Raw genomic sequence first — 12240 nt, 5'->3', positions numbered from 1 at the left:
ACTGGCCTACTGTGCAGCTTTCTCATTTGTCTCCCAAACTATGCTTTCTGTCCTCTAGAAAAGGTCATTAAGTCTCTACCAGGACTCTCTTTAAACTCCCTCACTTCATACTTAATTTCTCGTACCATCACCAGGCTGGATGGCTGACGATGCAAAATAGGGCTAGATTGAAATTTATTTTCCTGGTTCACAAATCTATCCATGGTAAGGCACCACCATATCTATCCTTCACTATCCAACTCTACAAGCCTTTTCGTAATCTCCGCTCTGCCTCCTTGACTACCCTTGTGGCACCTCAGCTCTCCCTGTGCGTCCTCTCATTTCCACTCTTTCTCTCTTCTTGCTTGACTTACATGCAGGGGAGTTGCTAGGTCTGGAAAAGACCCGGGGCTAAGCTGATGTCGGAACTGTTGGGACTGGGGGCTAGCTAGTCTTTTGGCTGTAGCTCCTGAGATTCTATCCGGGGCTGCAACCAAAAGATCAGGGGCTATAGCCCTCTTAGCCCCCCCTAGCAACGCCCCTGCTTACATGGTATTCGCTTCCCCAGGACATCCGAGAAACAGGCCACACCAGTTTGTTCTAAACTAAACTAAAAGCCTTTCTCATATCTGAGTTACCCTCATAAACTACCTCTCATCTGCCTTCTAACTGACATTTTCCCTTGCTTCTAACTTGCCTCTGTCCCTCACTTTACTGCCTCTACTCTAGCATTTGATCCATCGTGCTCACATCACTAACACAACCATATTGCCTACCTAAAAATGTTCAATGTTGATTGTCCTTAATCTTTGAAAGTCCGCACATGCATAAACTGTTCCATTTGTTCCCTTCCACAAGTTGCCCAGAATGTCACTGAAACTCACCCCAAGTGTACTGCTTCGGCCAAATCTGATTTTGTATCTATTGTAAGTTCTTTTGTGATGAAAAGAGCATTGTTATTTCCTGTATATAAATACATAAATGTCTTTCCACAGTGGAAAAACATGTCAGGGCTTTTCAGGATCACTACACAAAAGGGCCAGTCTGTTCTGAAACACAGAGGACATCTTGTGGAAAGATATTGCATTTCAGTTAGATGCATTTCATGTCAGGTTTAGTAAAAGCCATATGTCTTGTCATTAAAATAAAACGTAAAACTGAAAATCATCTATATGTTTATTTATGTGCATAGTACGATATAGATAATAACACACTTCATAATTTGAGTAAAAGGACATTACAATACAATTCAAATCAACTCACCACAATCTTAAAAACAATCATTTCAAAATACAATTTTCACCTACAAATAAATAAGATAAGAAGTGCATAGAAGCAATACCCAGTGAAGTAGAAGGTTTAGACAAGCATTGTCATAAATACATCAGAACATCATCTACATTCATATCAGGATCAATTAATTTACAAAACAGGTTATTATGATGATCAGACAACTTATGGCAACCAACAAATAGTCTTTCTGCTTTGGACAACTTTCTTCTTGCCCCAGGAATATCCAGTGTCAGAAATAAATCCAGCTTCATTTTGATCCATTTATGCTGATAACATCTTGATGGATGCATCATAAAGAAAGATTGCATTCCATGCAATGCCTTCAAATCGTACTGAAAGTGAATTTAAATGTGATATGACATTAAATTGTCTCTGTTTGATATCCAATCCATCAGAAACACTTTCTTCTTAATTTTTAAAGGGGAACACACCAATTCACTAGCTGATAAACCAACTTCATTAAGAGCCCTTATGCACTCTCCACCCCAAGCATTCAAAACAAAGCAAGAAGCTGAGTTCAACATTTTTCACCAAGAAAACAAAGAAAGAGCTCTCTGGAGGATCAAAAAACAATTGAAGAATCACAAACAAGTCCAACCTATATTTGAGCCTAAAGAGGAAATGCCCAAGATATGGAAACATCAATAACTCCAGAAAGGAATAAGCCACTGAATTGAGGAACATGTAGAGTTTTGCATTTCAAGGCATATATTCTGATGGTTTTTATTGTATTGAATTATCACATTCCCATAGAATTATAGGGAACAAACTAAATTCCTGTCCCACCTGGGGAGCAGGATTGCTCTCACCATTTTTCATGTTACAAAATAAATAATGATCATCCAAAGAGACACCAGCAGGAGAGCAGAGATTCCATATAGCCCGCAGAAAGGATGATGTATATTCTAAAGGAATTGAGCAGTCCATATGGGAACCAGTGGGGGCCTGGTTGATTGAGGAAGTCCAATCTAAGTAGATCTATTCTTAGTTTCAAAAATGGGAAGCAACATTTAATAGTAAGTACCAAAGTCCCAATATAAACCAAGATTGCCTTAGAGCCCTGGCCATGTTAATACCCTGTAATGGGGGTACGCACCTGTGAGCAACAAGTGGCCGCTAATTTTAAAGAGAGAGATAGGAGCAGTATAAGGTACAACTCACTGTGCTTCTCATTGAAATTAAGTACAAAGTGAGATTTCATTTTCATAAAGCATAGTGTATTTTTGCATTGAATGTGCAGTCTAAAACTGAGAGCACATTTGTGCAATTTAAGTGGAGTATGTTCCTATAAAAGTAAGCCAAATTAGAATAGAATATGTGGGCCTCATTATGAGTCTGGTGGCATCTTGGCAGTAATTACGCTGAGATATCACCAAACGGATTTACTCTTACAACCACTTGAACAGGCAGAATTACTGCCAGATTACAAGTGGTGGTATGGCAGTGTTAATACCTAAAAATGCAGTTCATAGGACTCCATGGGGATTTCAGGAGAATTACCACCGGCAGTGATTCCCCCAGTGGTAATTCTGCCGAAATGGGATTTTTCTGGCACTAAGGTGGCAGTTGTGAAATTACCCCCAGCATTTTGCTGGAGGTAATTCCACCACCTTACCTTTAAACTGATAGTTTGGTGGTGCGGTAATGCAGCTGTAGTGCAGTGGAAACTCTGGTACCACTGTATTATCACTGTTTCTGGCCACACCACCAAACTCATAATGAGACCCAGTATGTGTTCCTATTGTCATAGTGAATGGTTCAGGATATGAAGCAGACATGAAGCTTCATAACCTGATAGACAATTATTAATCATTTGCCGAACAAGGGAGACCAAATAATTACATTTGCGGATGAGAGGTAGCACAGAGGATTTATTTCTAGTCAAAGAAAATAGTGTAAAATGTAAAACCCATGCAACCCCTTATACTGCACTGCATAGAGGGTTTCATGTGCAAAAGGGTAAGGGTGCCTATTCCATTCAAAGCAGTCTGAACCCTCTTCCAGGTTCAGTGGAGGAATTGAGATTGTGTACAATTTAAAAGAGGAAAATGACCTCCTGAATGCAAAACCTGCACATCCAAGTTATTGGAAGCATAGTGTAAATTGCATACGCATGTTGAGAAGCCCCATCTAAACATGTATGCGAGAAGCTGTGACACCTAACAGTTTTCTCATTCCATAAATAGTGGATGTCATTGGGGAAATTAAAAACACTGAGATTAATTCAGGCAGGTCTATTTCATTTTTGTAAATCAGCTATTTGTGATAGTGAAACATTGTGGTATTTTTGCCTGCATAATGCTGGAGACCACCTTTGTCTGATTTAGATTTCATACCTTATTTAAATAAATGTGAGTTTTACACACACTACCTTCATCGTGCGTGAAATTGTAGAATAGTACAATATCAGTAGGGTGTATTATATTGGTGATTCGCATCCGGTGAATGGTGCACAGCCAATCAGGTAGATAGAACAACTGGCAAGAAAACATATTCTCTCATTGCGGTTTCCAACTACCCAAGCCCCTACTCGGGGGGGGCACCATCTATTTGTTTTTATGTGGGGATGCGACAGGGAGCCTTCCTACAATGCCAACCCCCAAAACAAACCATACTCCTTCTCCACTACCTGCCTCCCCACTTACCTGCTGGACAAGAGCTTTGTGCTCAGGTCCCAGCACTCCTCCCACTTCAGGCCGCCGCTATAGAAGTGGAACATGATCTTAGTCCCTTTTCCGTATAGCAGCGCCATATTTTTATTTTATTTCCTCTGGAGATTGGCATTGCTTGAACATCCAATCTTCAGATGCAGAAATTAACCATTCATACCCCAGATAAACCACAGAGTGTGAATGGCTTTCACACCGACTGTGTGTCGTGGATATGGCCAGTAATTGTCCCCAGCCCTTGACAACACCCTTTGTTCATGAAGGCCTAAATTGGCTCGATCTGGCGGACCGTTGCTGGCCATGTCTACCCCCACATTGGGGATAAATTCCATATAACAGTTTGAAGTTGAATGAGAAAAATTCAATATAAATAAATCACAGAAAATTGGGGTTTGCACAAGAATGTTAGGTTGATGACATCAATGTTTTCAACACCCTCATGCATTGAGTAACACAAAATCGTACACAAGATCAGAACTGAAAGGAAAGTTGCATTACCGTATGGAATTAGATGGTTCCTGTTGTTTTATCTCATAGAATATACAAACAGTGATGGCGCATTGGAATTTGTGGAATTTTATGTGAAAAATAGTGGATTTTGAAATAAAAAGGATGAATTCAAGTGGATTGTTGCTCATGATTCGAATTTGGTCATCTATTATAGTTGTTAATTAGATTTGTAATCACATACCCAATCCAACCATGACATCAAAGGAGTTCAAGGCAGATTTGAAAGCAGCGCATTCCTGTGCATTAACCATAAATGTTCTGCATGGTCAATGGCTGACGGGAGATATTGAAAGATGGACATTTGCAATGAAAGAAAGGGTAAAAATTGTAGGAACAAATATTTGTGGGCTGACAAGGGCACTAGATAATGCTTCAAAAAGTTATACCTAAAAACAACAGCTGAAAATAAGAAGCAAATGCTTGTGAATCTTCTGGTACATCTCTTCTTCTACCTTCAGATGGTGGAAAATAGATTTCCTAAAAACATACATGAGTAGCACCATTTTACAGAAAATGCTGTTAAGAATTTCAATCAGGCACACACCCGGGTCTCGCCTAGCATTTAGTGCGCAATGAAATACTTATTGATTATGTATTTAGATACAGTATTCTGAATGATATACCACTCATATCATACCCATCTCAAAATACCCTCAGGTCACACTGGACCAGGAATCAGACTAGTTGGTAAAAGTTAATATGTATTTATTCAATTAATATTCAAATCACACATACATTTTAATACAATATATATGGGGCAGCAATTACGAATTGTTGACAATACAATTCAGAAAATAAGTAAAACAATTGAATTCACATATAGTAATGCAGAATAGAAAATACAGGAAAAAGAACAGTTTTGGTTTGTGAAAAGATGGCGTTTAGGTTAATATCTCTCCATGCAAAGTTCTTAAGGCACAAATGAACAATCCTACACAGATCTAAGTAAGCAGAAGGTATTCAGGAATGAAAGACAATGTCTAGAGTTTGAATGCAATCTTCCCTCCCCAAAAAAGAGAGAAAACTGTTTTTGGGAAATTGACACTTTTAAAATGACCAGAGAAAATGGCCTTGTGACACAATGCAAAAAGTTGCAAAAATGCTTGAATTGATAAAAATTCTTATGAGAGAAACACTAAACGGGTCCTAACAAACATGAGCTACAAGATAAGCAACGGTATAAACTTGAGATCAGAATGGGAGTGTGGAAATACTTTGAATGAGAAAAAGACACATGGGAAACTTTTGAAAAATGTAAAATTGCAGCAAAATGTCACTATGCGATTTTTAATGAAAATGGGACAAATACACTGTTCGCGATTAGTTGTGGATGTAGCCAAGGGTCTTAGTTGTAAATGATAGTTGAAGTTACGTTTCTATCTATAAAATTGAAGAAGTTATGGAAGTTTTAGTGAGATGCATTTTTGAAAAGAAATGGAGCAGAGAAAAACAGAAATTCAGTTTTAAATATGACAGATTGGGTTTAATTAAACTACTTAATGACTATGAAAAAGAGAATGCCACCCGTGAATCTCCACAGTTAGGCATGGCCGCCTGTAACTCTTCACGTGTGATACTCTGGTTTCCATTCGGTATGGGAATTACTTTATTTAATCCAAATCACTAATGGGTCATGGTTCAACGAAACCAAATGGGGAAAATCAGTGCAAGAATGGTTCTGACAATGTTATGGTTCTGAAGTTAAAGATGGGATAGGTTGAGATTGGGATAAGACAAGGCAATATACTACGGGTGACAATTATTCCTGCTGATACTTACAGTCCACTGTAATTTAAATTGGACCGTCAGAGTTCTGGTCATCGGATCGGGTCTACCGGCAGAGGGACACCTTTGGCAGGATGATCAGCGGGTGGTTCTGGTCAATTGGACTGGCACCTATCTGGATTTGGAATGGATTGGCCCTTCTGGTCACTGGACACGGTAGAGTAGCAGTATGCTAGTTCAGTAGAGAAGCCTGAATGGTAGCAAGCAAGACTGGATCAGAATTAATTTCCTTAAGTTTGGGATGATTGGATTTAGGCCTAGCTAACAAGAGTTCAGCAATGCTAAGGCCTTGGTTTTTGCAAAGAACTCTGGAATCAGGATAAGAAAAAGAAGTCAGGAACAAGATGAAGAAGTCAGGAACAAAGCGCTGCGCGGAAATCAGGATGTGGTCAGTAAGTAGTGTGTCTATGTGTGGTGAAGCTCCTATATTTATCCTACCAAGTGACATCACCACGTTTACGGCTGTGAGCGGCCAAAGGCGTTTGCCTTGTTCTGGTTGGCAGTCAGAAAGAGCTGTCATATTTTATGATGCGATTTGGGAACTCCCACTTTGATTTTGACCAAACCTTAACTTTTGCCAAATGTACAGTTCTAAAATTATGTCCCCTAATAAAATCGGACGCATTCATTACATATTTGATGGGTTATTTTTACATTCAATTCCCATCTCTATTAGTGCTGTCTTTGTCATTCTGTGAAATGTTATCATGTTTAATAATAACAGTTTGGACTAATGATTTCTAATTCAGTACATATCTGGGCGATTATCATGAGAGCATGGGTTTACAATATCAGACTTGCAGCATTAATAGTTTTGCTACCATTAGGGTTTTCCTGTAACTTTGGTTCCTTAGCTAGTACAGGGTTCATTAATGTCTTCAAAGCAAGGGCCTAAAAATAGATAACATCTGCCAATTTTTAGATTTATCTTCTTTTAGGTTGCACAGTTAAAGAGTTTCAAACTTAATCATAAATAAGTATTTAAAGAGATCAGTAGGCAGCCTGCTATTGTCCTTGGCTCAGCCAGAGACAAATGTCTGATGAGCCCATTGTTGTCAATATGCAGGACCCTCCAGCATCCATTAAGGCTTCCTGTAGCAAGGGAGTGTCAACTGAAGTGTCATTTTTCCCTGGCTAGGCACTCTCAAGTCAGAATTAAGTATTTACTTAAATCCAAACTGGGTTTAAGGCCTTTCATTTAAAACATATAAAAATAAGCACAGTTTATAAGGAATTTGTACATTTACATAATTAAGTCCTTCACAAAACATGTTGTTAAATAAGTGAAGTTTGCAATTTCTTCAGGGAAAAAACACTTTTAAACTGGGTTTTTACATCTAATTTTCTTATGTAGCACACACACATCCAACTCAGCATTATTCTGTCTTTGAGTGCAGGGATTTGTTTGCAACCTGGCAGTAAGTATTCAGCTTATGCGTGGAGTTATTTTCTCTGCAAAGCTGAAATTTATATTTTGCCACTTTTATCCGCATTTTTCACATGAAACTGAAAACAAACTGTTGCTGGACTGGTGTTTCATAAAATACATTTCTTAGCTGCTGTCAGTCAGTGAGGTCTGGTTTCTTCTGACTGCACTGGATGATCTGTGGTTTCAGCACACTTTTCATTTCAATGATTCACTTGGAAATTGAATGAATTTAGCACCAAAACAGCACTTGAAGGTTGCAATTGCTTGCGACGCTGCATTTTAAAGGCATTTTTGGTTTTAGCACACATCTGTGGCCTTGCTTCATGTGACATGTAACAGCACCCACTGGCATTCTTCTTCAGTGAGTTCTGTTTTTACCCCAACTTTGACTGTGTGTGGCAGGTGTGTGCAGCCTTTTGTGATTTATCAACCATGCACAGTTTTGCAGATTTGGCACATACAGTTATTTAGGGGCCTGCTGGTTCTTCCCCCACTGGCAAAGGGGTGCAGTGGGGCACATTGGCATGGGTAAAAATATGACTTTGGCATGACTTCCAATCATGAGGAAGTCGGGCACGTGGGATTTTTCTTTCTGTCCTTGTGCAGAAATCCATTTGTTTCTCCCATCAGCGATTGATGCGCCACGCTCTCCTCGCCGGTTCTGTGTGGAGCGATACTCTGGATTTTTAGTTTTTTTTCCTCCCGGTCCCCGAGGAGGTCCTCCTTGGTGATTAGGTGTAGTTGGTGCAATATTAAAAAACAGAACACAGCACAGTTATGAATATTTTCCCACTATTGTTCCCCGGGGGATTTCAGCAGTGAGGTATATGCATGCATTTAATAACAATTTACAATATTCGCTGCATATATTCAATGATAATTTACCAATTTCCTCGCATTTAATAAATTAACATTTAATAATTTTCTAGATGTCCGGATTTTCCCCCCTCTGGGTTTCCGGTAGGTTCTTCTATTTGCCGCAAAGTATGCCTGGGATGGCAACTTTTAGCTGGTTTGTGTGGACCCACTTGTCTTCCCCTTCTGTCAAATTTCCCTTGGGATGTGGTTTCTGTAGGCGACTGGTGAGATTCTGTCCACAATATCAAAAGGACCCCATCAGCTTGGCAGGAATTTGCGCTCCGTGGCTTAGTTCATTTGGAAATTGTACAAGTAGACCCTGTCTCCTACTTGATATTCCATTTTAGTTGTCTTAAGGTCATAGTGGATCTTCAATCTGTCTGCAGATCTTTCTAGATTCCACTGAGCATATGCAAAAGCATGTTGAATGTGTTTTCTCAGATTCTCAACAAACTCATGAGTTGTGGAGGCCTTTATCAAGTTCTGCTCTTGGGTTCTGTAGAGCAGATGCTGGGGTAGCACCATCCTTCGTCCAGTCATCAGCTCAAATTGACACATTTTTGTCGAATATCCCAACATGGCCCAGAGTCTACCACACATATTTTTAATATGCTCACAATGGTTTTATTGTACCTCTCAACTCCACCATTATAGGACAGCGGTAAGCAATGTGTAATTTCCTTTTTACCCCAAGTATCTCCCACATTATTGTCATCCCTTTGCTGGTGAAGTGACTACCTTGGTCTGACTCAATCCTTTGGGGTAGTCCAAAACGCGAGAAGGTGTGATTGATCATCAGGCCAGCTGCTGTTTCTGCCTTGTAATTTGGGGCCAGGAGACATTCCACCTATTAATTAACCAAGCATGTTACGGTTAACATGTACTTGTTCACCCTAGAGGAGTGAATCACGGGCCCAATGAAATCGACTTGCAAATCTGACCAAGGCAGTGTCATCCCCCTCTTTTGGAGGGGAGCACGGTGTGTGAGTGATGTTGGCTGAAACTGTGCACACACAAGACACCCCTTCAAGTATTGGTCGAGGTCCTGCCCTATGTGTGACCAGTATGCAACCTTGCGCAGGATTTCTAATGTCGTTTGAAACCTCAATGACCGGCTGGGGCTGCATCATGAGCGTGACTTAGCATCAGGCTTTGGAATTATGTAGGGACCACCCACTGGTCACAGCCTGATATGGATTTCCTCACCAACAAACTGTCTTGGATTTGGAACATTTTTGGACATTTCATCAACACTCTAAGGTCCTCTTTCCCAACGCAATCTGTATCCATCAGGGGAAAGTTCTCAATGTGTTGATAAAACTTACCAATTATTGGATCCCCTTTTTGACCCATAATCAAATCAGCATCTGGGGTCTCCTTACTCCTCTGGGCAGTTGAGAGTTCATTGTGAGCATTTGTCTGTGACCTAGTGATAGCAGTGACCTGGATTTCCCTCAACAGAGACTCAATCTCAATTAGATCCCCTTGGATGGCTATGGTTTTGCCCATCTGATCAGCTAGGCCATTTCCAGTTTTGTCTTGTCCCTCTACTTTAGAATGACCCTTGCTATTTTTCCAGTAGATGGTCATCCCGCTAGAGCTGACTAGATCATCAATATTCTGCATTAGTTTTCCATGTTTTAGTGGTTTATTGTTAGCAAATAGCATGCCTCTGGTTTTCCAATTAACCAGGTGCTCCACGAACCGGTTCCGGACATAATCTGAATCAGTGATTATGACCAGTTGGTGGAGTTGGTGTTGGACAGCAGTGAGGATGGCTTGATGCACAGCCATCAGCTCTGCCACTTGACTACTACGGGGCCCGATTTTGTACCCAGTGAAGGGTTCTGGGGAATCATTCACCCAGGCATTCTCCACGCCGGCCACTAGTTCTTTTTCCCTGTTATTGTCAACATGGTAGGAGCACCCATCCACATACAGTGGACATTCCCACACACTTGTCTTCTTCATAGACTTTGTGTGGGGAATTGACCTACGCCTCCATGTTGTCCTTGATTTTAAGACTTTCCTGCTCGAGACAGTTTTCTCTGGCACAATCATGCAAGTCAACCAGACCTTGCACAAGGGGACTCTTCTTGTTTTGGCCATACCTGACCTCCACAGGAAAGTCTTGCATTGACAGAATCCTGGAAGTAATTCGGGAATTACTCACATTTCCAGGCCAGATTCTGTCACATTGAAGTTATTACAGAGGCTGGTGTGGAGTCTCCACTATGATGTGTTTCCCCTGGATGAACGGGCAGTAATTCTTCAATGCCCACACTGTTCCCGGGAGTGCCTTCTAAATTCTTTCTCGCATAGGAGATGACCCTATTGACCTTGTCATGCTTTTGGTATAATACTGCAGTTAAGCATGTATTTGAGAACCCTGTCTCCAAGAAAAGCTCCTTGTTTTTGACAGGGTAAGCTAGGGAAGGCGCTTGTGAGAGGCTTCTTTTGAGTTGTCTTACTGCCTCGGCTTGTTCTGGACCCCACTCCCACTTGACCCCCCCTTCAACAGATGGATCAGGGGTCTTGTGATCTCTGCGTAATCCTCAATGAACTTCCTAATGTAATTAGTCAGTCAAGGGGGCTCCTTAGCTCATGCAGAGTTGTGGGGTCTTTTAGTTTCAGAAGTGCTTCTACTTTCTTTTCCTGGGGACAGAGACCATCAGGAGTTATCTCATGCCCCAATAAATTGACACGGGTCCTGCACCATTGTGTCTTTTGGAAAGATAGTTTTGCTCCAGCAGCACTCAACTGTGTCAGAACATAACGGATCTCCACTATGTGTTCCTCCAGAGTTGAGCTTTTGATCAGAACATCATCTACATAGGCCAGGTTACCCCTTTCACACAAGTCAGGCATGGCCTTGTGCAAGAAGATATTAAATTCATTGCCGGAGTTGATGTATCCAAAGGGAGTCCAGGTCCATGTGGTAAAGGTCAGCTTGTATTGATCCTCCGTACTGACAGGTACAGTCCAGTAACCATTGGTCAGGTCAATGGCAGTGTATACCTTTGACCCCTGGATCTGGGCCCCACCTTGGTCAATGAAGGGAAGAGGCCATCGTGAAATCTGGACCCGTTTGTTTAGCTCCCTTAGGTCAGCACAGAGTCTCCACTGGCCGTTTGGTTTCAAAATACCCAGCACTGGATTATTGAAGGTGCTGTGGACTGGACAAATTATCCCACTGAACTCAAGGTTTTTAATTATTTCTGTGAGGGACTCCATGGATGCGAGAGAGGCAAGCGGTATTGCTTCACAAACATTGGAGTCATACCAGAGTCCGTGGGAATTATTGTATGGATTTTGGTGCAACCACAGTCTTATGAGACTATCGCAAAGAGATCCTGACAATCTTAGAAAACTTGGTTCAATGTTTGCTTTTGTTCCAGAGTCTCATAGGCATCAGCTAGGTTGACTCTCTCTTCAACCATTTGCCTGAAGCCCAGAAAGACTTCTGGCTATCTCAGTGGCCTACTCTAGATGGGTGGAGAAGTCCCTGGTTAAAGTACTGACTTGGACTGATGGTTTCAGGTGGGGACGGCAGTCCTGGTGGATCTGAACGATCACCTCACCCCTCCTGAAGTCATAGGTCACCTCTTCCTTAACGTAAGGGCAGGAAGAGTACACCAGGAAATTCCCCCTATGCCGGGTGAAGATCCTGTCTGGTGTTTTTTCATTATCGCTATCACTGTCAAAACAGTCATTGGG

Source organism: Ambystoma mexicanum, chromosome 5p (assembly GCF_040938575.1).
Source record: "Ambystoma mexicanum isolate Mex_15411 chromosome 5p, UKY_AmexF1_1, whole genome shotgun sequence".
In the NCBI taxonomy this organism is placed as follows: Eukaryota; Metazoa; Chordata; class Amphibia; order Caudata; family Ambystomatidae; genus Ambystoma; species Ambystoma mexicanum.
The sequence above is the reverse complement of the archived record's forward strand: the minus strand, read 5'-3'. Positions refer to the sequence as shown.